Source organism: Artemia sp. Qi Xiang Cuo, chromosome 11 (assembly GCF_049724085.1).
Source record: "Artemia sp. Qi Xiang Cuo chromosome 11, ASM4972408v1, whole genome shotgun sequence".
Taxonomy (NCBI): domain Eukaryota; kingdom Metazoa; phylum Arthropoda; class Branchiopoda; order Anostraca; family Artemiidae; genus Artemia; species Artemia sp. Qi Xiang Cuo.
Window position 1 is genome coordinate 10,767,664 of NC_142804.1, and position 23,970 is coordinate 10,791,633.

The following is a 23,970-nucleotide window of genomic DNA, read 5'->3' on the forward strand; positions in this document are numbered from 1 at the left end:
ATTTTTTTTTCTTTTGTTTCCAGAGATAGCTTGGCACTGGAACATCGTAAATAGTTGTTCAATGGCTCAATTTAAAGGAAATTGATTGAGTTAAAAATCAATAGTAACTAAAATAAATTATTTCTAAAAGAGAATAAATTTTTCCACACAAAACTGCATTTTTGATGTCTTTTCACACTGCAGTCTTTCAAACATAATCGCATACCAGCGGTAAGATTTGAACCCACGCCTCCGAAGAGACTGGTGGCTAACACCAGTGCCGTGGACCACTCGGCCAGGCTGCCTCTCATAAATAAATATATATGTGATCCGGGTTGCAGCGGTAGCTAGCAACCTAGTAAGAGACGATCACGTCCAATGTTAAGAAATATAAAAACCCATAACTCCTAAAAAAGGAGTCAGATCAAAACAAAAAGTACACCATTAGAACATCCTTGTCCGAAACCCCTGTATAGGAAACCTTCTGTCATTTGGCTTGAACAGCAAGAGAAATATATTGGCTTGAAAATCAAGAACATTGACTTTAACCACGTTATTCTACACAAACGGCATTTTTTTCTTTCTTTTCCACAGATAGCTTGGCACTGGAACATCGTAGATAGTTGTTCAATAGCTCATTTTAAAGGAAATTAATTGGGTTAAAAATCTTTAGTAACTAAAATAAGTTATTTCTAAAAGAGAATAAATTTTTCCACCAAAAACTGCATTTTTGATGTCTTTTCGTGCTGCAGTCTTTTCAAAGATATTTTATTTTTGTATATAAATCATAATCGTATACCAGCGGTAAGATTTGAACCCACGCCTCCGAAGAGACTGGTGGCTAACACCAGTGCCTTGGACCACTCGGCCAGGCTGCCTCTCATAACTATATATGTGAATCCGGGTTGCAGCAGTAGCTAGCAACCTAGTAAGAGACAATCAGTCCAATGCTAAGAAATATAAAATCATAGAACTCCTAAACAAAGAGTCAGATCAAAACAAAACCACATTATTAGAACCACCTTGTCTGAAACCCTACTAGATAAATAATGAATGTCGTCATAGTTTTATTAGAGCTATAACGTGAATAGAAAAACAAGACATTATGTTGTTGTCCGGGTTGCAGCGGTAGCTAGCAACCTAGTAAGAGACGATCACGTCTATGTTAAGAAATATAAAAACCCCTAACTCCTAAAAAAAGAGTCAGGTAAAAACAAAAAGTACACCATTAGAACTGCCTTGTCCGAAACCCCTGTATAGTTAACTTTCTGTCCGTTGGCTTGAACAGCAAGGGAAATATATTGGCTTGAAAATCAAAGAAAGTGGCAGCTACAACAACATTCTGCCTAAATGGGATATTTTTTTTTCTTTTTTCTTTCTTATCCACAGATAGCTTGGCACTGGAACATCGTAGAGAGTTGTTCAATAGCTCATTTTAAAAGAAATTAATTGGGTTAAAAATCTTTAGCAACTAAAATAAATAATTTCTAAAAGAGAATAAATTTTTCCACCAAAAAATACATTTTTGATGTATTTTCATGCTGCAGTATTTTCAAAGATATTTTATTTTTGTACATAAATCATAATCGTATACCAGCGGTAAGATTTGAACCCTCGCCTCCGAAGAGACTGGTTTTCCCAAACATAGAGTCATATCAAAACAAAAGTACATCATTAGAACCACCTTGCCTGAAACCCAACTAGATAAACAATGAATGTCGTCATAGTTTTATTAGAGCTATGACGTGAATAGAAAAACACGACATTATGTTGTTGTTTCTGAAGACGTCATGGAATAATATCATAAGGCCATGACGTCATGAAATAATCTGGGTTGCAGCGGTAGCTAGCAACCTAGTAAGAGACGATCAAGTCCAATGTTAAGAAATATAAAAACCCCTAACTCCTAGAAAAATAGTCAGATCAAAACAAAAAGTACACCATTAGAACCGCCTTGTCCGAAAATCTTATAAAGGTAACTTACAGCCCTTTGGCTTGAATAACAAAGAAAATATATTGGCTTGAAAATCAAGAAAATTGACTTGAACCACGTTATTCTCCACAAACGGGATATTTTTTTCTTTCTTTCTTCTGTTCCACAGATAGCTTGGCACTAGAACATCGCAGAGAGTTGTTCAATGGCTCATTTTAAAGGAAATCTCTAGATCTAGTGCCATTTGTACTTAATTTTTTTTAATTAATTATTTTTTACGAAAAACTTAATTTTTTATATACAATATTGATCAATGACGTCATAGTCGTTGGATGTAGTACATAAAGGCTCGATCATCGAATTTAAGCTGAAACTAAGTAAAGGACAATTATGCCTCCATATATTCACAGTGATGCACAAGATTTCCAATTACATCTGTAAACTGTTCCACAGTTTCCGGTCCATACCTTGGAAGCTTTTCACTAAACATGCAACATTTCTTTTGGATATTACCATTAAGTTTTGCGAAAGCATCTCTAGCTGACTTTTTGACAAAATCTATTCTTTCAGAGATAATTTTAATCTTTAATTTTGAATATTTTTTGTAATCCCGGTAAAACATTCGTAAATTTTTTCTCAATTTACAAAGATCAGCCTGTGAGTTCTTTGCAGCTTGTGTAAACTTCAAAAATATCCATGGTATCCGAGCAATAATTCTAATATTTCAATTCAAGTTGGAAAGATACCGTAAAATGTTAAAATTAGTTTTATTTTTGGTTAGGTTCTAACTACCCGATGAGGGATTTACTATGTAGTTTCAGACCAAAAAATTCCATTTTTTAATTTATTTTATTTTTCAGTTTAGAAAGGCTAAAGTTATTATGTAAACTGCAAAAATATTTTTGATATCTGAGCAATAATTTTAATCTTTTCATTCAAACTAACAAAATACCTGAAAATTTAAAAATTAGTTTTACTTTTTGTTAGGTTATGGATATTCGATACGAGTCATAAGAAGTGTTAATTAGATGAAAATATTATTTCTTGTTTTGTAATTAGATGCCTTTTAAGCGAGTTATACGTAATTTAAAAAACAGTGCTGTACAAAAAACAGAGATAGAATCATGGAAAAAAAGCAAAGGTATTCAACTGACAAGGCGTATCGAGAAGCGAAAATTGATAGTGAAAAACAGCGTTATTATAATGATGAAATTTATAGACATGCAGAAATTGAGACAGCCAAACAAAAGAGTAAGGAACGGTATGATAATGATGAAGATTACAGAGAAGCAACAATTGAGCAGGCTAGACAAAAGAGCAAGGAACGGTATGATAATAATAAAGATTATCGAAACAAACATAAGAAAAAAATTGCTACTAGAATAATGGGTAGATACTGGGGTGACAAAAGCTATAATGAAAAAATTAAATTATCTGCCATAAAATAAAATAAAATGCTATTAGTGATAGATGTTTCGGGTAACACACCCTTACACTTCGGAAAATTAGCTGTTGGTAAGTTGTTAGTTTCAAATGGTGACAACGTAAAATATTTTGACACAGGGTATGCCACACCATTACACTATGCGTCTGAGCAAATAAAGTAACTGCTTGTAATTGGCTGCTTTCAAAAGGTTACAATATAAATGCCTATATGAATTGGATTTACAAACTATTACACAGTGCTGCTGTAAAAGGAAAAGTAGCTGTTTGAAATCTATTAATTTCGAAAGGTGCTAATTTCAATGCCACGGACAGTGACTTTTATCTCACACCGCTAGCCTTGGCTGCTTGTCGAGGAAAGGTAGCTGTATGTATGCTACTGATTTCACTGATTTACAGAAAATGAAATAAAATGCTATTTGTGATACATGTTTCGAGTAACACATCCTTACACTACAGAAAATTAGCTGTTGGTAGGTTGTTAGTTTCAAATGGCGGCAACGTAAAGTATTTTGACACACGGTATGCCACACCATTAGACTATGCTGGTGAGCAAGGAAAAGTAACTGCTTGTAATCCGGGTTGCAACGGTAGCTAGCAACATAGTAAGAGACGATCACGTCCAATGTTAAGAAATATAAAAACCCATAGCTCCTAAAAAAGGATTCAGATCAAAACAAAAAGTATACCATTAGAACCGCCTTATCCGAAACCTCTGTATAGTAAAATTTCTGTTCCTTGGCTTAGACAGCAAGGGAAATATATTGGCTTGAAAATCAATAAAAGTGGCAGCTACTACAACATTCTGCCTAAACGGGATATATTTTTCTTTTTTCTTTGTTTCCAGAGATAGCTTGGCACTGGAACATCGTAGAGAGTTGTTCAATAGCTCATTTTAAAGGAAATTAATTAGGTTAAAATTCTATAGTAACTAAAATAAATTATTTCTAAAAGAGAATAAATTTTTCCACCAAAAACTGCATTTTCGATGTGTTTTCACACTGCAGTCTTTCAAACATAATACCAGCGGTAAGATTTGAACCCATGCCTCCGAAGAGACTGGTGGCTAACACCAGTGCCTTGGACCACTCGGCCAGGCTGCCTCTCATAAATATATATGTGAATTTGGGTTGCAGCAGTAGCTAGCAACCTAGTAAGAGACGATCAGTCCAATGCTAAGAAATATAACAAAGCTCTTCAAAAAAGAGTTAAATCAAAACAAAAGTACATCATTAGAACTACCTTGTCTGAAACCCTACTAGATAAATAGTGAATGTCATCATAGTTTTATATTATTATAATAAAGAACGAACGCTTTCTCATAGTAACTGAAATATTAATTAAAAGTAGTAGCTCTAGCTTTAGTGGCAGTATTATCATCTATAAACTATTCTAGAGTATGGTGCAATAATTTACTTACTTACATGCTTTATTCTCTGAAATTCGTCTCTTACTACTCAAACTAAGAAAAAGCCGTAGGCTTTTTCCTGTTTGTAATTTCAATCCAGGCTGCAAAGGTAGCTAGCCAACTAGTAAGAGACGATCACGTCCCATAGTAAAAAAATGAAATAGCCCATAGCTCCTAAAACTAGAATCAGATAAAAAAAACAATCCGGGTTGCAGCGCTAGCTAGCAACCTAGTAAGAGACAATCACGTCAAATGTTTACATTAAAGAATGAAGTGTAGCCCATACTAAAGTATTAAAAGGAATTAATACATAGTTTCCGGGTTGCAGCAGTATTTTACATTAAATGACGATCATAGGAATAACAAAACATTGCATACATCGAACTCAGTTAGCTACTTAATTGTTTGAGGTTCGTCTCTTACTATTTCAAAGAGGATTCAAAGAAGAAAAAGCCGTAGGCTTTTTCCTGCTTGTAATCCTGTAGTTTACATTAAAGAACGATTAAGGTGTCATTGTATAGATGTTCGGGTTGCAGTGGTATAATTCTAAGAGTTGATAAAATCTGCTGTCCACTAGCTGCAAGATTTTAGATTGATTCATGTATGGTTGTAGAATCAGTAGAGTCCCGAGAGGATTCCAGTTCAATCTGTCTTTTCATTCCTTTCCCCATTACACAAATTAGTAAACACTAGCTATGAAGATAGTCAAAAATAAATTAATCCCAACACACAGGTATATTGTTCACTTGAAACTATTTAACTGGCTCTTGCAATAAGATGTAATCCGACTGAGAGCCGGATTGCAGCGGTAGCTAGCAGCCGAGTAAGAGACGATCACGTACAATGTTAAGAAATATAAAAACCCATAACTCCTAAAAAGGGAGTCAGATCAAAACAAAAAGTACACCATTAGACCCGCTGTATAGTAACCCCTGTATAGTAAAATTTCTGTCCCTTGGCTTGAACAGCAAGGGAAATATATTGGCTTGAAAATCAAGAAAAGTGGCAGCTACTACAGGATTCTCCACAAATGGCATATTTTTTTCTCTTTTTATCTTAGTTTCCAGAGATAGCTCGGCACTGGAACGTCGTAGATAGTTGTTCAATGGCTCATTTTAAAGTAAATTAATTGGGTTAAAAATCTATAGTAACTAAAATAAATTATTTCTAAAAGAGAATAAATTTTTCCACCAAAAACTGCATTTTTGATGTCTTTTCACACTGCAGTCTTTAAAACATAATACCAGCGGTAAAATTTGAACCCACGCCTTCAAAGAGACTGGTGGCTAACACCAGTGCCTTGGACAACTCGGCCAGGCTGCCTCTCATAAATATGTATGTGAATCCGGGTTGCAGCAGTAGCTAACAACCTAGTAAGAGACGATCAGTCCAATGCTAAGAAATATAAAAACCCAAAACTCCTAAAAATAGAGTCAGATCAAAACAAAAGTACATCATTAGAACTACCTTGTCTGAAACCCTACTAGATAAATAATGAATTACATAAAGGATCGATATAGTTCATCATAAATGGTGTTTGTCAATATCCGGGTTGCAGCGATAGCTAGCAACCTAGTAAGAGATGATCAAGCCCCATAGTAGAACTAAAGTAACCCATAACTCATTAAAAAAAAGTAACAGATCAAAACAAGAAGTAAACTATTAGGATACAAAATATCAGGATACAAAAATAACTTTGAACTGAGATGGAACAACTTTGGATCCAGGAGACAAAAAGAAAAACTGATTTTAAAATTGTCATGTATTTTTGTAGTTTAAATTAAGAAATTACTATTATTGGTTGGACATCATACATACTTTTGCAGTTAACATAATTACATAAAGGCTCGATCATCGAATTTAAGCTGAAACTAAGTAAAGTACTATTATGCCTCCATATATTCATCACAGGTATGTATAAGATTTCCCATTACATCTGTAAACTGTTCCACAGTTGCCGGTCCATACCTTGGAAGCTTTTCACTAAACATGCAACATTTCTTTTGGATATTACTATGAAGTTTTGCGAAAGCATCTCTAGCTGATTTTTCAACAAAATCTATTCTTTCAGAGATAATTTTAATCTTTAATTTTGAATATTTTTCGTAATCCCGGTAAAACATTCATAAAATTTTTCTCAATTTACAAAGATCAGCCTGTGCGTTCTTTGCAGCTTGTGTAAACTGCAAAAATATCCATGGTATCTGAGCGATAGTTTGAATATTTCAATACAAGCTAGAAAAATACCTTAAAATGTTAAAATTAGTTTTATTTTTGGTTAGGTTCTAACTACCCGATGTGGGATTGACTATGTAGTTTCAGACCAAAAAATTCCATTTTTTAATATATTTTATTTTTCAGTCTAGAATCGCTAAAGTTATTATATAAACTGCAAAAATATTTATGATATCTGAGCAATAATTTTAATCTTTTCATTCAAACTAACAAAATACCTGAAAATTTAAACATTAGATTTACTTTTTGTTAGGTTATGGATACTCGATACGAGTCATAAGAAGTGTTAATTAGATGAAAATACTATTTCTTGTTTTGTAATAAGATGCCTTCTAAGCAAGTTATTATACGTAATTTGAAAAAAAACAGTGCTATACAAAAAACAGAGACAACATCTTGAAAAGAGAAAAGCAAAGGTATTCAACTGACAAGGCGTATCGAGAAGCGAAAATTGATAGTGACAAACAGCGGTATTATAATGATGTAGTTTATAGACATGCGAAAATTGAGACAGCCAAACAAAAGAGTAAGGAACGTTATGATAATGATGAAGATTACAGAGAAGTAACAATTAAAAAGGCTAGACAAAAGATCAAGGAGCATTATCACAATGATGAAGATTACCGAAAAATATATAAGATAAAAGTTGCTACAAGAATTATGGGTAGATACTGGGGTGACAAAAGCTATACTGAAAAAATTAAATTCTCTGCGAGGTTGTACCGAAGAACCCATAAGGACAAAGGGAAAAATTACATTCAGAAATAAAAAAAAGATGGCAAAAATGCAGGCTGATCTTCGTAAATTAAGAAACATTTTACGCATGTTTAACCAGGATCACAAAAAGTATTCAAAATTACAGATTAAAATTCTCTTTGAAAGAGCGGAGGCTGTTGAAAAGTCGGCTAGAAATGTTTTGGCAAAACTTCATATTAATATCCAAAAGAAATGTTGTCAGTTTAATGAAAAGCTTCCAAGGTATGGATTGGCAACTGCGGAACAGTTTATTGATGCAATGGAAAATGTTCGACAACACAATGAATATACGGAGGCGTACTTCTTAGAAAACTCGTATATTAATTTTGGGAGGAGCAATTGCAGTTTATGCAGCAGCAATAAAAATATATATACAAGCATACCTATCAACAGCGAAGGAAAAGCAATGTTTTTCAATTATGGCGAAAACGAGCCTGTTAGGGTTATTAGTATATGTCTTTGTAAGACTAATGATTTAGAACAAATTCCTAGGAACACCGCCTCAAGAAAAAAGTATTTCTAACTGTGTTTTAAACAGTTCTTTTAGTTCAAATGAATATTTGGCAAAATCCGGGTTGCAGTGGTAGCTAGCAACCTAGTAAGAGACGATCACCTCCAATGTTAAGAAATATAAAACCCCCAACTCCTAAAAAAGAGTCAGATCAAAACAAAAAGTACACCATTAGAACCGCCTTGTCCGAATCCTCTATAAAGAAAACTTACCGCCCAAAGGCTTGAATAACAAAGAAAATATATTGGCTTGAAAATCGAGAAAATAGACTTTTACCACGTTATTCTCCGCAAACGGGACATTTTTTTCTTTCCGCTTGATTTTTCTCCTCAGCTAGCTAGGGAAATCACAGAGAGCTGTATAATAGCTCATTTTAAAGGAAATTGCAACATCTAGTCACTTTTGTATTTAAAAATAAAATACTTTTTAAAGTAGAATCAATTTTGTAAAAAAAAAAAATACATTTTTGATGTATTTTCATACTGCAGTCTTTTCAAAGATATTTGAATTTTGAAGCAATAAAACAGTTCATGGTAATGAACTCTATAGTAATAGTAGCTACTTGTCTCAATAGTAACCGAAACTCCTGGAAACAAAATTTTATTTTTTTTCTTAATCTATAAAATTATTATGTAAACTGAAAAAATATTTATGATGCATAATAATTAATAGTAATTTTTTAATTTAAAAAACAAAAATAAATTAAAATACTAAAATTATTTTTGCTTTTTGTCTCCTGGAAGAAAATTTTTTTTTCATCTCAGTTCAAATTTATTATTGTATCCTGGAACCAAACTTTTTTTGGTTTGTAACCCGTAAAGTACATATCTCCATATTATTGTCTCATAATTGCAATTATTGTAGTTTTCAGTCCGGAATCGCTAAACTTATTATGTAAAACGCAAAAATATTTTTGGTGTCTAAACAATAATACTAATTTTGTAATTCAAACCAGAGAAATACCTAAAAATTTTAAAATTAGTTTTGTTTTATGCTAGGTTTTAGATACTCGACACGGGATTTTGTGTACTTAATAATTTTAAACATTGAAAAAATATGGTCTCACGCGAGTAGAAAAAATGAAAGAATAACCAAAAAAAATATCAAAATAGAGCAATCCAAATTTCTACTAATAGAAAACTTTACTACATAAAAAATAAAGCTAACATCCTGAAATATCAGAAAAGTTTATTTAAAAGAGATAAAATTGCCAACGAACGCAATAAAGCTCGAGAACGCGTAAGGATTGCTACTAAGATGTCTTGTGATCCAGGATTTAAGAAAATGAAATGTGACAGAGCAAAACAGAGGTATGTTACGGATCAGGGGTATCGAGAAGGGAAAATTGAAACAGCCAAACAAAAGAGCAAGGAATTACAATAAAGAACGACACCTAGCCCATATTAACCGAAACATAAATAGAGATTATCCGGGTTGGAGCGGTAGCTAGCAACCTAGTAAGAGATGATCACGTCCAATGTTAAGAAATATAAAAACCCATAGCTCCTAAGAAAAAGTCAGATCAAAATATTACATAAAGGCTCGATCATCGAACATGCAACATTTCTTTTGGATATTACTATGAAGTTTTGCGAAAGCATCTCTAGCTGACTTTTCAACAAAATCTATTCTTTCAGAGATAATTTTAATCTTTAATTTTTAATATTTTTCGTAATCCCGGTAAAACATTCGTAAAGTTTTTCTCAATTTACAAAGATCAGCCTGTGCGTTCTTTGCAGCTTGTGTAAACTGCAAAAATATCCATGGTATCCGAGCAATAGTTTGAATATTTCAATACAAGCTAGAGAAATTCCTTAAAATGTTAAAATCAGTTTTATTTTTGGTTAGGTTCTAACTACCCGATAGGGGATTGACTATGTAGTTTCAGACCAAAAAATTCCATTTTTTAATATATTTTATTTTTCAGTTTAGAATCGATAAAGTTATTATGTAAACTGCCAAATATTTAAGAAATCTGAGCAATAATTTTAATCATTTCATTCAAACTAACAAAATACATGAAAATTTAAAAATAATTTTACTTTTTGTTGGGTTATGGATACTCGATACGAGTCATAAGAAGTGTTAATTAGATGAAAATATTATTTCTTGTTTAGTAATAAAATGCCTTCTAAGCGAGTTATTATACGTAATTTAAAAAAACAGTACTATACAAAAAACAGAGACAACATCTTGAAAAGAGAAAAGCAAAGGTATTCAATTGAAAAGGCGTATCAAGATGCGAAAATTGATAATAACAAACAGCGTTATTATAATGATGTATTTTATAGACAAGCGAAAATTGAGACAGCCAAACAAAAGAGTAAGGAACCGTATGATAATGATGAAGATTACAGAGAAGCAACAATTGAGCAGGCTAGACAAAAGATCAAGGAGCGTTATCACAATGATGAAGATTACCGAAAAATATATAAGAAAAAAGTTGCTACCAGAATGATGGGTAGATACTGGGGTGACAAAAGCTATAATGAAAAAATTAAATTTTCGGCGAGGTTGTTTATCCGGGTTGCAGCGGTAGCTAGCAACCTAGTAAAAGACGATCACGTCCAATGTTAAGAAATATAAAAACCCATAGTTCCTAATAAAGGAGTCAGATCAAAACAAAAAGTACACCATTAGAACCGCTTTGTCCGAAACCCCTGTATAGGAAACTTTCTGTCCCTTGGCTTGAACAGCAAGGGAAATAAATATATTGGCTTTAAATTCAAGAATATTGACTTTAACCATGCTATTCTCCCCAAACGGGATATTTTATTCTCTTTTCTTTTTTTGTATCCAGAGATAGCTTGGCACTGGAACATCGTAGAGGGTTGTTCAATAGCTGATTTTAAAGAAAATTAATTGGGTTAAAAATCTATAGTAACTAAAATAAATTATTTCTAAAAGAGAATAAATTTTTCCACCAAAAACTGCATTTTCGATGTCTTTTCACGCTGCAGTCTTTCAAACATAATCGTATACCAGCGGTAAGATTTGAACCTACGCCTCCTAAGAGACTGGTGGCTAACACCAGTGCCTTGGACCACTCGGCCAGGCTGCCTCTCATAAATAAATATATATGTGAATTTGGGTTGCAGCAGTAGCTAGCAACCTAGTAAGAGACGATCAGTCCAATGCTAAGAAATATAACAAAACTCCTAAAAATAGAGTCAGGTCAAAACAAAAGTACATCATTAGAATTACCTTGTCTGAAACCCTACTACATAAATAATGAATGTCATCATAGTTTTATGCTAGAGCTATGACGTGAATAGAAAAACACGAAATTATATTGTTGTTTCTGATGATGTCATGAAATAATATCATTGCGCCATGACGTCAATAAAATCATTAAGCCGTGACCTCATAATTACTACTTAAGAACGACAAAGATGAAAAATTCTCTCATTCAGGATTAGATAATGGTTAGATCAAAGCAAGCTATACGCAAGTTGAAAAAACAGTACTACACAAACAACAGAGATAGTAACTTGAAACGAAAAAAGCAGAGGTATTCAACCGACCAGGCGTATCGAGAAGTAATAATTGAGAGAGCAAAACAAAGGTATTCAACCGACCAGGCGTATCGAGAAGTAATAATTCAGAGAGCAAAACAAAGGTATTCAACCGACCAGGCGTATCGAGAAGTAATAATTGAGAGAGCAAAACAAAACAGCAAGATGTGTTATCACAATGACGAAGATTATAGACATGCAAAAATTGAGACAGCCAAACAAAAGTTCAAGGAGAGTTATCACAATGATGAAGATTACCGCATCAAATATAAGAAAAACCAAAATATGCATCTTAAGCAAGCTTTGAAGCGTTGCCTTGCAAATGGAATTGTTATATATCCAAAAGGTACTGGCGTAACTGGTTCTTTCAAGCTTGCAAAGCCTGTCAAGGCCGAAAAATCCATGTCTGCATAGTCAGCCAATAAAAAGGATAATACAGACTCAGTCAATAAAACATAAAAACCTAATACAGTTAAACAGTCAAAGTCATAAAAACAGGTTTACACTCCTATTGATATTGGAAATACCCCTTTATATTTTAACGAGACCAACACAGGAGACAAAACAGCAAAACCATAACCTAACTAAAACCCCCCTCCTCTGTCACCGCTAACAAAGGCATCCACCCCGAACAAGTCAGCTAAAAATCCGGTAGACCATAAATCAGAACCCAAGCCATCTATTGTTCTGACGCGGAAATCCCATACTACCCAAGCTTCCTGTTCGGGGCTATGCCAGCTAATGATCAACGCTCAAAAGTTTCTTTTCAAAAAGTTAAAATGATATTAATTGTAAATTCTAATTTCTAATTCTCTCTTTTAACGTTACGTTATCATATGCTCACGCATACCTCTAGGTCGATCATCAGTAATGTTTATCGATAGGGCTAGTACAGGATAAAAAACACCATCCTCCTATATTCTTTAGACGGTTTTGGATACCGGGTCAAGCTTATTAACAATGGGGCACCACTCCTAAGATTAAAAATACCTCGTCATAGCCGAATGGGTTGAGCAGTGCCTTCAAATCGTGGGGGCTAAGGTTTTATTTTTTCTTATAAAAGATATAATCAGCTTGGTGCTATTAAAATAAGGAAACGAGTTTAGTCTGAAACAAACCAGCAAGCCCCCAAAATTTATCTACCTTTGATGACTACGGTACCCTATAGCTTCCTAGTTTAGATTAGGAAAATGAACTCCCTCTCATACAACAAATGCCTATGCTTTTTAAATAGATTAATGTGAAAGCAAACTTTATTTATTGTTACAAAAGTAAACACCTCGAAACTTTATTTTTATTTTTTTGGTTAAGAATTGTTACTCAAGGTGGAGGGAAAAATTTTATTCTGAGTTTATTTTGGAATTTTATTTTACTTGGAAAAAAAAGAAAAAAATCACAATACCTGAACCATGCCAAACACGCCCGGTTGACCCAGGCAGTCACTCATACAAGTACGGACAAGCCCCGAAATTGTCTGACATTCAGGAATTGACGAGAATGAGTCCTTTTACTAGAGTATGGCTATTGGCTGAAGGAGATTTGTATCAGAATAATGAATGGTATAAAAACACGAAAAGAAATAACATGCCAAATTTTAGAGTCTTGAAGCAAGTTTTTCAGTATAATAACATTTAGAGAGAATGAAATCATGTGTATTCAGTGTTTATAACCTCTTTTTATTATGAAACAAAACGAATAGCATCAAAACTAATTACAACTTTGATGAATAATCTAACCTATAGGCATTTACCTGACTCAGGTAATATACCATCCTAGTCATTTACACTATAAGACTGTGAAATAACTCATTTGTTCTGGTTTCTCAAGGGAGATAATAGACCGCTTAGGTCGTGTAGGGGGTTGCCTATATCTAGTAAGCCTACAGCCAATAATTTAGCGGTTGTGATCGTTCAATATGAACCAGTTAGTCCTATAATGTGTATTAGTAATAAAAAGAATTAGTATTTTTTTATATCCTTTACTGTTTTTTATTGACAATATATAACAAAAATCAAAAATTTAATAGTTTTAATATTTAAGTCTGATCTTTTTATTCGTCTGAAATATAGACGAAAGAAAAATACATAAATATAAAATCAAACTCTTAAAGTATTCGATAGATGATTGCAGCTATAACTTATGAACCCCAACACGCCAAATTTCACAACGTTACGTTTCCATACTTTTATCGATGCTTCATTAAACCGTTTTACAATTAGAGATTTTCATAAAAGACATGTTTATCACATCCCATTTCGTGTTGTGAATGGTTTTGATGGTCTAGTTAACCCGCGTGCATTATTATCTAATTTGGCACTATGTCATAGGAATTAGTACGAATGTCGGAGTTAATGGATTTAACATCGCATCATATGTTTAATGTTCCAAACTAAAGGTGCCTGTTCAGTTCTTCGTCATTTCTAATGGCAAGCTGAAGGTGACGAGGAATGATACGCGTTTTTTTATTGTCCCGTGCAGCATTACCAGCAAGCTCAAGGACCTCGGCAGCCAAATACTCCATCACTGCTGCAAGGTAAACGGGCTACTCCTACCCGGGGAACTTGCCAAGCACGCTGTTAGTGAAGGCACTAAAGCTGTAACAAAATACACAAGCTCTAAATAAGGGATTTACCACGTCTATTACCGCCCAATCAGCCCTTTTAAGGCTGCTACCACTCTATTTTAAATGCTCTGCTCTCAAAGTGCTGTCATTGCTCTTTTGCTTTAATTTGCGAAATCTTTGGTAAACAAGAAGCCATACTAAACCATAAAAAAATCTTCAATTTTAAACATAGCATTTTTCGTAGGCTGGTCCTATTTGGATTGTATATAATTTAATATATATCGACTATTTTTTTAAGATAATATATAAAGGGCCTCGGCTTTTTCATGACATTCCATCGAAAACATTTTTTATAGGCCCGTGGCCCCCATTGGGAGTTGTTCATTTTCTGGGGTATCTTTGGATTTCTTAGGCTAGCCTAAATTGGCTTTTGCATGTTTACTTTTAGATGGTTTGGATATCTTTGAATTCCAATCAGAATCTATGGCTCATGTCTTAAAATCTTATTATTCTCATTTTAAAAATGATGGACTTTTTCTTTGTTATGAGTTGGCAAATAGACTATGAACTTTTTTTCAACTAATTCAAACTCGGTACGTGTAACTTGCTGTAGAGTTGGGGTTTTCAACCGCGATTTGCACTAAAATTTACGGGGGGTCTGTCTCATTAGCTGCGTCGTATTGGCTTGCATATATATAGACTCGGATGCTTCGGGAAAAGGGACGATATTTTTGTTCGCGGGTCATCCTTTTGGCGTGACTAGCACACAAGCTGGTTTCCTCAAAAAGTCCAACCAGATACGCTTCGCTGGCTTCTTGTAAGGCCATCACAGCCGAGCTCTGGAACCTCAAGTCAGTTTTGAAATCCTGGGCAATCTCTCGCACAAGTCTCTGAAAGGGCAATTTCCTTATTAAGAGTTCGGTACTCTTTTGATAGCGACGAATCTCTCTCAGGGCTACGGTTCCGGGCCTGTATCTGTGCGTTTTTTTACCCTACCAGTAGCAGGAGCTGACTTACGTGCTGCCTTTGTTGCAAGCTACTTTCTTGGTGACTGTCCGCACGTTGATTTTCTTGCTGTTTGTTTGGTTCTTTGCACTATTGATAGTTTGCCTGAAGTTGAAAGACAGAACAAATGAGATAATCGCTAACAGCTTTACTTTATACGGAGCGCCAGCCGCGCGATACGAGTAACATTTTGTGGGGAAGAGATTTTGTAATATATAGGAAAAGTGCTTTCAATGATATCTTTTAGCCTGATCAATACATTAATTCAATGGGCAACAAACTTTAATAAAAAATGAAATAAAGAGGAAAACGAGGACAGGGTCTGGGACAATAAGGTGCACAGTGTGATTGTCCAGATCTTCGTGACAATATCAATGGACTCACCCCGCCGGCTCGTAGAAAACTGGCTCGCTGAGGTGGTGTAAAACGTATATCTGGCCTAATTTATGAGGAAACCAGAGGCGTTCTTAAAGTTTGTCAAGAAAATATGATTCGCGGTTCTGTCAAGTACAACTATCAAGCAGAGATAAGATCTGTAACATAGCGTGGGGTAGTTTTCACAATGTCTAGTCTATGACTCAAATGTTCATGTCTTTTTTGGTAATGGTTTCCAACGGATTTGTAAACTTCCCCAGTCCCCCTAACATCCGAACTTTTTAAATTCCAACACATTTAAAAACACTTCATAGCCATGTTTTTATGAGCCTTTTATTTGTTGTGCATTCAAAATTTCAGTAAATATTTTTTTTTCTTTTTTTATCATGTGTAATATCTAATTATAATTATTCATATAAATTACAATTGCAATTTTAATGTATTTAGGTTTTACTTTCATATTTGAATAAAGTTTGCGTTCTCACAATGGAATTGCTCAAAAAAATAATTGTTGCTATTTAACTGCACAAGCCCTTTCTTTCAAGTTTGAATAAAGCAAGCAACAAATTATTATTTGTTGGTCAAGCTAATTATTAAGTAAATATTAAAATGCATATTTGTGCATAATTATTTAATTTATTGTATTAATATAATATAACATTATGTTTATATGGAAATAAGTAATAGATATAAATAATTTAATATTAATCTTTCCATCTTTAATAATTCTCTCATATTTATTTAATAATTAAGAATTTATTATATTCTATGTACAATAAAAACGTTCAGATATAAAACTAATTTCCTAATAGATCGATTCATACTCATTTACCAACTACATGAAACCCTAAAATCTGTTTTTTTCAAGATATAACTGATTTCAAAGAGAATTTTCTAAATTATTGTACAATATTTAAACGATTGTTTTTTGGGGTTTAGGCGGGAAAAAGGTACCTAGGTTAGGTTACGTATTTAGTATATGATATACCTTACCCCCACCCACCCCCCCAACCCTAATGGGCAAATATAAAGCCCATATTTGTTCCTCAACTATTATATATTCCTCCTTTTTTATTATATTTCATTGGCATTAACCAAACTTGAATTATTTAGTGTGTACCATACAATGCACAAGTACCATAAAAACAAAAAGACTTTTAGCTGGTACTCACTATTGAAATTTTAAGTCCTTGAAAGTCCATTATCCTTCTTATCCCATCCCTCATAAAGACTTTTATTAGTTTTTTTTTTTTTTTTAATTAGGCTATTTTTTAATTTCTATTTATATTTTTTTTGCAAAAAAAAAAAAAAAAATTTAAAAAGTAAATTTATAATTTTTCAATTAAGTATTTTAAAATATTTACTAATATTTATTATTTTATATATAATGTGATCGAAAAAAATAAAAGACGTTTACTTCCATTTTGCAACAGCTTTCTCCTCCCGCACGCATCTCGCAAAAATTAAAACAATATTTTTTTGTTTTTAAACGTAATGCTAAAATTAACATTAATTTATTTTCATTGAAATACAAATTTAAAACCAAATCACAAAACTGTTGTCACGTCTCGTATTTCTTTAGCTTATGTGATTTTATTGTTAGTTTTAGACATAACTAAACTAATACTGTATAAGAGAACCATACTTTCCTGGAACGTTTCTTTCCTCACTTAATTTCTATTGTAAAAATAAAAAGTGTATGTCGAGGATTCTAAGTCCTAGAAAAATTACATTTTATATGATTTAGCGCGAGTATTTATATGTATATAATACTCTCTGATCATGTGATGGCAAATTATAATGTAAAAATCAATGAAAAAAATATGTACTAATAGAACAATGAGCTTTCTATCCTCTAATATAAGTATTATTCCTCAAAATCCCACCTCCTAATGAAAAATGAGAATAAAGTCAGTAGAAACACCCACACGTTCTGCCCAACGTTATGATCTCTTGCATAGAGTATCCAGTGCCCACGGGGACTCCTTCTTCTGAAGTACAGTTAGCACAAATGGTAAATGAGAATGCAGTCGCGGATGAATTTGTATACTATTCGATTGAGAGGAATTTCAAATGTCTGAATTTGAATTGTCTCCGACTTATTTATAATTCAATATCATTTATTCGAATTACAAGAAGGAAAAGAAAGCAAAAGCTCCAAAACCAGCTACTTCAGATATACATCCCGGTTATAAAAAAGCCAAGTAAACCGAACACCACACCCACTAACCAGACCTAATACCAAAATACAGAGCTGACTTGAAAGGACATGGGGGATCTAGCCGTCAGGCTATTCTCAAATACATAATGGCCAATTTTCAGGTTGACAATGATGCAAAAGTTGTGAATATGCACCTTAAGCAAGCTTTGAAGCGTTGCCTTGCAAATGGAATTGTTATAAATCAGAAAGGTTCTGGAGTAACTTGTTCTTTCAATCTTTCAAATCCTGTCAATTCAGAAAAATCCATGTCTGTAAAGCCAACCAAGCCCACAGCTAAGAAAGCCTCAGTCAAGAAAACATCCAAACCTACTACAGTTAAAAAGTCAACTTCAGCCAAAAAGGGTACCAAGCCTATGGCTGGTAGTAAGAAACCTGTAAAGGTTTCAAAGAAACCCACCGTTGCCAAAAAAGCCGTATCAGCACAGAAATCGACACCCAAGAAGGTGTCGTCTATCAAACAGGCTCCCGCCACGAAAGTGGCATCTAAAAAGCCAGTAGCCAAGAAAGCATCTAAAAAGTAATTTCCATAATAGCTTATCTTATACTACATCAGAGACATGGTTAGTTCTAAAACCTAACCTTCTAACATAAAAAATCTTTTTTATAATAACGGTTCTATTATATTTATTTTAAATTCGTCAGTCTTAGTTACATAAAACGATCGAATAATGATGATGCTCAAAAATAATTAAAGTTAAACAAAGTATAAAGTTGAACTATAGTGTTATTACCGTCTAAAAAACACCGTCTTCAGGACTAATTGTGACATCTGGCTCATAAGGGTTCAAGCTAATTAATAAAGTTGTCACAATAATAAGATTAAAAATACCTTGTCATAGCAGAATGGGTTTAGCAGAACCTTCAAATCGTGGGGGCTATTTTGTAAGAGAGACAAAGCCCCCAAAGTTTGTATACCTCTGCTGACTAGTCGACCATATAGCTTCTTAACAGAGAGCTCCCTCTCGAACATAATATATTTCTACCTTTGATGACTAGGTTACACCATTGCCACCTAGTTTAGATTAAGAAAATGAGCTCCCTCTCCAACAATAAATGCCTAAGCTTTGTAAGTAGATGAATGGGCAAGCAAACTTTAGTTCTTGTGACAGAAGCCAATACTCGAAAGTTTATTTATATTATATGTGTTAAGAGAAAACTCCCTCCACCCCCTCCCCTCCCCACGCGAGTGGGCCATCAAGGTGTACTATCACATTACTTTAATCTCACGTTATTCAATGCTGAGGGTTTATATAACCACCGGCCTAAAAGATTATTATGTCTCCGGGGGCTCGCCAGATCTCCAGAGGCACGTGACGTCAGCTCGGCAGGCGACCTGACTGAAGGTGAGCATAATTATGAAGCTTTACATCGAATACATCAACTTCATATCTCCCTACGAACATTTCTGTGGTAAACTTTTACAATAAACTACATATCATTATATGATAATTTTTTTCTATTTCAAAAAAACCTTAATGCAAACAAATATCGATTTAATACATCCAAATATCTATATCTAATAGTTACTAAAACCTTATTAAGTCTAGAATTTTGACATTTTATGCTCTATATAATTAGCTCCTCCTGAAGAAGTCTGGAAGCCCTGTGTGTCCGAGCTCTCTCCGATATTTCGTCTACCCTATATTTTGAATACCTTGTATACCTGTAGATAACTCATTACTATCTATTTCTCTTATTACGGTCATCCAGTACTTAACGCTCGGCTATCCGTGGTCAGAATGCCTGTTTGCCCTCAATTTATTAGAGATTGTCCTTTTTATCCTCCAATAGTTATACATGTTATGCATTACTATACTCTTAAGGTCTGAAAAGTCGTAAGACCATAATTGACTAATCGCACATAAGATCTCAAAATACATATAGACGAAACTTATTTTATAAATGTTAAGCTTTATTAAATTTAAATCGTCTGCTAATGTGACAGTTTTTGTATAGTAGCTGGCGAACCCCGCCGTAAACGGATTAAAATTTCGATGTGAGGGAGATCAGGACTATCGGCATTACTTGTGTTTTATTTGGAATGGCTTTATTCATATTTTTGATGATTTTTAATGATTGTGATCAATTACCAATATACTAAATAATATACAGTTAATTATTCAGGATGTCTATATTTTTTTCATTTATTCATCAATGCTGACTTGACATCACATGGTCCAATAATAATTTAATTGAGTCAAAAATTTTGTTTTATTTCAGAAAACACCTTTTATCTAGGAATTTAAATCCTTGAAATCGACTTTGTTTTTGTTATTAGTAAAATTTATTACACAGGCTTTCAGAAAATATAAGATATAGGCATGTGTGTGTCCGAATTCGTATTGAAATTAGTTCTTAAACTAGTATTAAAACACAGAATAAAATTAATGAAAAACTCAGACACTATAGATAACTCGAGTATACATAATGTTTCTAAATTTGATTACTATGCTACCCTAGTGTTTTTAGGTCCATTAAGTTAATTTTTCCTTGCTCAATAACACGTGTAGCCGTCGATTTTAAATCTGTTGAAAAACATGTTTCACGAGTCAACATGCCCATTTACGGGATTATTTGGATCTTTTTTTCAACCTTATGTGTTACAAAGATGTTATACGGTGACATATTAACACTATTTACCCGGGTCCCTTGCAACCAGAATCTTGTACCCTTCTACAATTCAAATTGGAGAAATTCTTTTCCATTTTCCAATTCAAAGCAAGGAATTCAAATGAGAGTGAACGCAAGTACAGTGGAACGATGTTGTTTTGTCTGTTGTCTAACACCTTCTGGCAGTTGAACATTGCCCTTGGTCAAAATTAAACAAAGTTCAGATATTAGATTAATGAAATCATTATCAACACCATATTTGAATATAGCCTTCCTGTATGGAGGTTTTGAAGTGCCTAAAACGGAAAATAAATGCCGATGTTCGTGTAGTTTCTTCAGTGTCATAATGCCAACTAATAGCCTTTTCTACTGTTCACCGGAAGATATACTGTAATTTTTTTGTCGAAAATGTTGGTGACTACACGTAGATCCTCGCGTGTGCTCTGATTAAGATCCAGTAAAATGTAACCGTAGGGCTAATTAGTCACCTGAGTGCACGCTGACAGCAGAAATTTAGGGACGCCTGGATATATTTGCTTATTGAGAGTTATTAGCGAGCTAGAATCACGAACAACTCGATAGATAATATAGATAGTGCAATTCAAAGCAAGGGTTCGCATACATTTGCTCTGATGAAACAGATTGTGTAGAACTAGGGTTATGGAAATCTGTTCATGATGAGAGTGAACGGTGAACAGCTGTAGCATTTCCTGTGAGGACTGTCCAATGGATTCAGCCAAATTATCAATAATCAGCCACGAGTTTGGTGCAATGCTATTGAATACATCAAGTCCCGTATGAATTGTATTGGTATGGTTGTGGCAATAGCTTTATTTGATCATAGGACTCCTGCCAAATACTATAGAAATTGTAAAGTTTCTTTGATTTTTCCAAAAACATTTTATTAGAATTTTGAATTATTTTAGCTAAATATGTTGTTTTCCCCGACATTGACGGACGACAAAGAAATGATCTGAAGGGTGTTTTAAATTGATACATGCTGCTACTGCTGTTTTTGATAACAGTTGGACTGACACTAACTGTAAATCATACGTGTCCAGTGAATAAGTAGCAGTAGTAATAATTTTACCATAGATCTATCTAGTACGTTAACACGAACAACAAAAACAATATTTCATGGTCATTTATTCAACATGAAAACTCTATTTGTTCAACATCAACAACAACATAAGAATCACACTTGTTCAACAAGAACAACAAAAAAATTACGCTTGTTCAAACATGAAAACTCTATTTTTTCCACATGAACAACGATAAAAAACACTTTATGTACAACATTTATTATAAAAACACTTTTGTTCATCAAGAACAACAACAGCTACAAAAACACTTATTGTCTTAAAAACACTTTTTGTACATTAGCACACACTTTTTATACATTAGCACACACACACACACTATTGTACAACACTTAACACTTGGAACACTTGGAACATGAACTTTAAAAAAATATCACAATTGAACATTATGAATTTAAAAAAGGAGTATAATTTTTATACTCTAGAGAACGAATTGCAAGCACTTGTGCTCTCGGCTCTAGGCTACTCTCTATACAGTCTCTGTACACGCTCATGTTGAAATTGCTCTTTACAAAATGTGTAGGCACCCCTTTACACGCTTGCTTTACATCCTTGTTATGTGTTTCTGCGGAATAAACTTTAGGACCCGGGATCACCCCCCTGGATATCAACTCATTCCCTGTCTCTGATTCACCAGCTCGGAGTGGAGGGACGGATTCCAGTTGGTGAAATCCATCTGCGAGCTGATGTGTTCCCCATTTTCTAAATCACCCAATAAATCCTTGGTTTTTACCTTTAGCAGCAGAGAATCTGTATCCCCATAGTAAACTTGAACCTCCCCCTCCCGTGGCCATTGCACCTTGCACACATTGTAAAAAAACGACAACATGAGCTTTTTGGAAATTTCAAGTACTGAACTACCTCCTGCTGTATTTTTGTTCAGTACCACATTTCTATTTTTCCTGTGTAGAAGAACCATGCCAGCCTCTATGCCCGTGAACGTTGTAAAATTGGAGTCGGCAATAGTTCGTGCACACTCTTGAGGGTCTGACACGACGTCGCAATGAGATCTGTTGCGTACGCTTTCACACATTTAGCCAAACGCTGAATTTAGAATGAGTTTGTACATTTCCTTCTCTACTTTATTGTTTGCCCGAGAGCGTTTATCAACAAAAGTGTCGATAAACATCTTTAAGTATGGTTTCTGACTAAACTGCAGGACCCTATGTATTTTGGTGATCTTGAAACCATTGTTCACCATTCAGTCTAAAAGCACATGGTGAACAACGATATTCTCCTTTGGGTCCAAATCTGCAATCAGTTTTTATTAGAAGGGGTCCAGTGCATCCCCATATCCTCGACCAATGATTGATTGTAGGGGCTCAGTGAGTCCCTGCTCACTGGTCGATTGATAATGGGAAAAACAAAATTTTTGACTGAATCATGAAGCGCCATTGGAATATGCCCGTCAATTTCAAAGAACCATCCTTGTGGCCCATTGTTCTCGACGGGGGTAATTTTGGGGAACTCACTAGGATTCCCAAGCCATTGATAGTTCCCAAACGGCAAAGAGTAGTGAGACATTGCGGTACAATGGGTACAATGAGTTCATGTCCAAGAACACTGCATTTGACTTTGCATCGGTGTTTTGTCCACTCGGATCGGTTGTCAAAACGCGATCCCCATGAAAAACATACCAACCCCACATTGATCTTTCTACAAAAAGGTGTTGATCCACGTCGGTGATTAGACCTATTTCCTCCCTACTAATTTTTAAAATCAAGTCCATCACCAAAGGTGGTGTGGAAAAATAATAGCCTATATCTAGTCTGAACTCTGAATAGATTTGATCTGTGTTCTTGCAGACTATGTCTAACAGAGTTAAAACGTCACTGGCCCCGTACAGTCTACAATAATCCCACCCATTTTTACAATTCCCCTTAGACAACACCTTCTTGTCAAACTGATAATCCTCGGCTGTGCATTCACTGTTGGTGAGTGAATTATAAAAAGCTTCAATTGGAGGGAGTTTCACCTCACTTAAGCGAGCGCCAGATCAGTAATAGTCGTATGGATATACACCTTTACAGGTGAATAGGTCATACATTTCACTGTCTGGAAAGTGCTGTTTAAGCAAAGGAAAACTATCAATATTGTTACTTTTCTGCACTTGAATCAAATGACTCAATGCCTTGGGAAAAAACTAAAAGAATCTAAAAACCTGATTTTATTCCAACACGTATGCCCATTATTTACTACCTGCCATTTCAGCGCGAGAAGCACTAGCTTCTCGGCCGATTTGGGAATGTTGTTTTAAGTAAATAAATTATTTACCCATGGACTATCTACTCCCCTCCCTCCCTCTGCATACGTACC

General features: G+C 34.3%; 1 pseudogene; it reads left to right on the plus strand.

The window, feature by feature from the left end:
• Window positions 1-17,796: 17,796 nt before the first annotated feature.
• LOC148946630 (putative histone H1.6) lies at window positions 17,797-18,486 on the plus strand (annotated as a pseudogene).
• The last annotated feature ends 5,484 nt before the right edge of the window (window positions 18,487-23,970 follow it).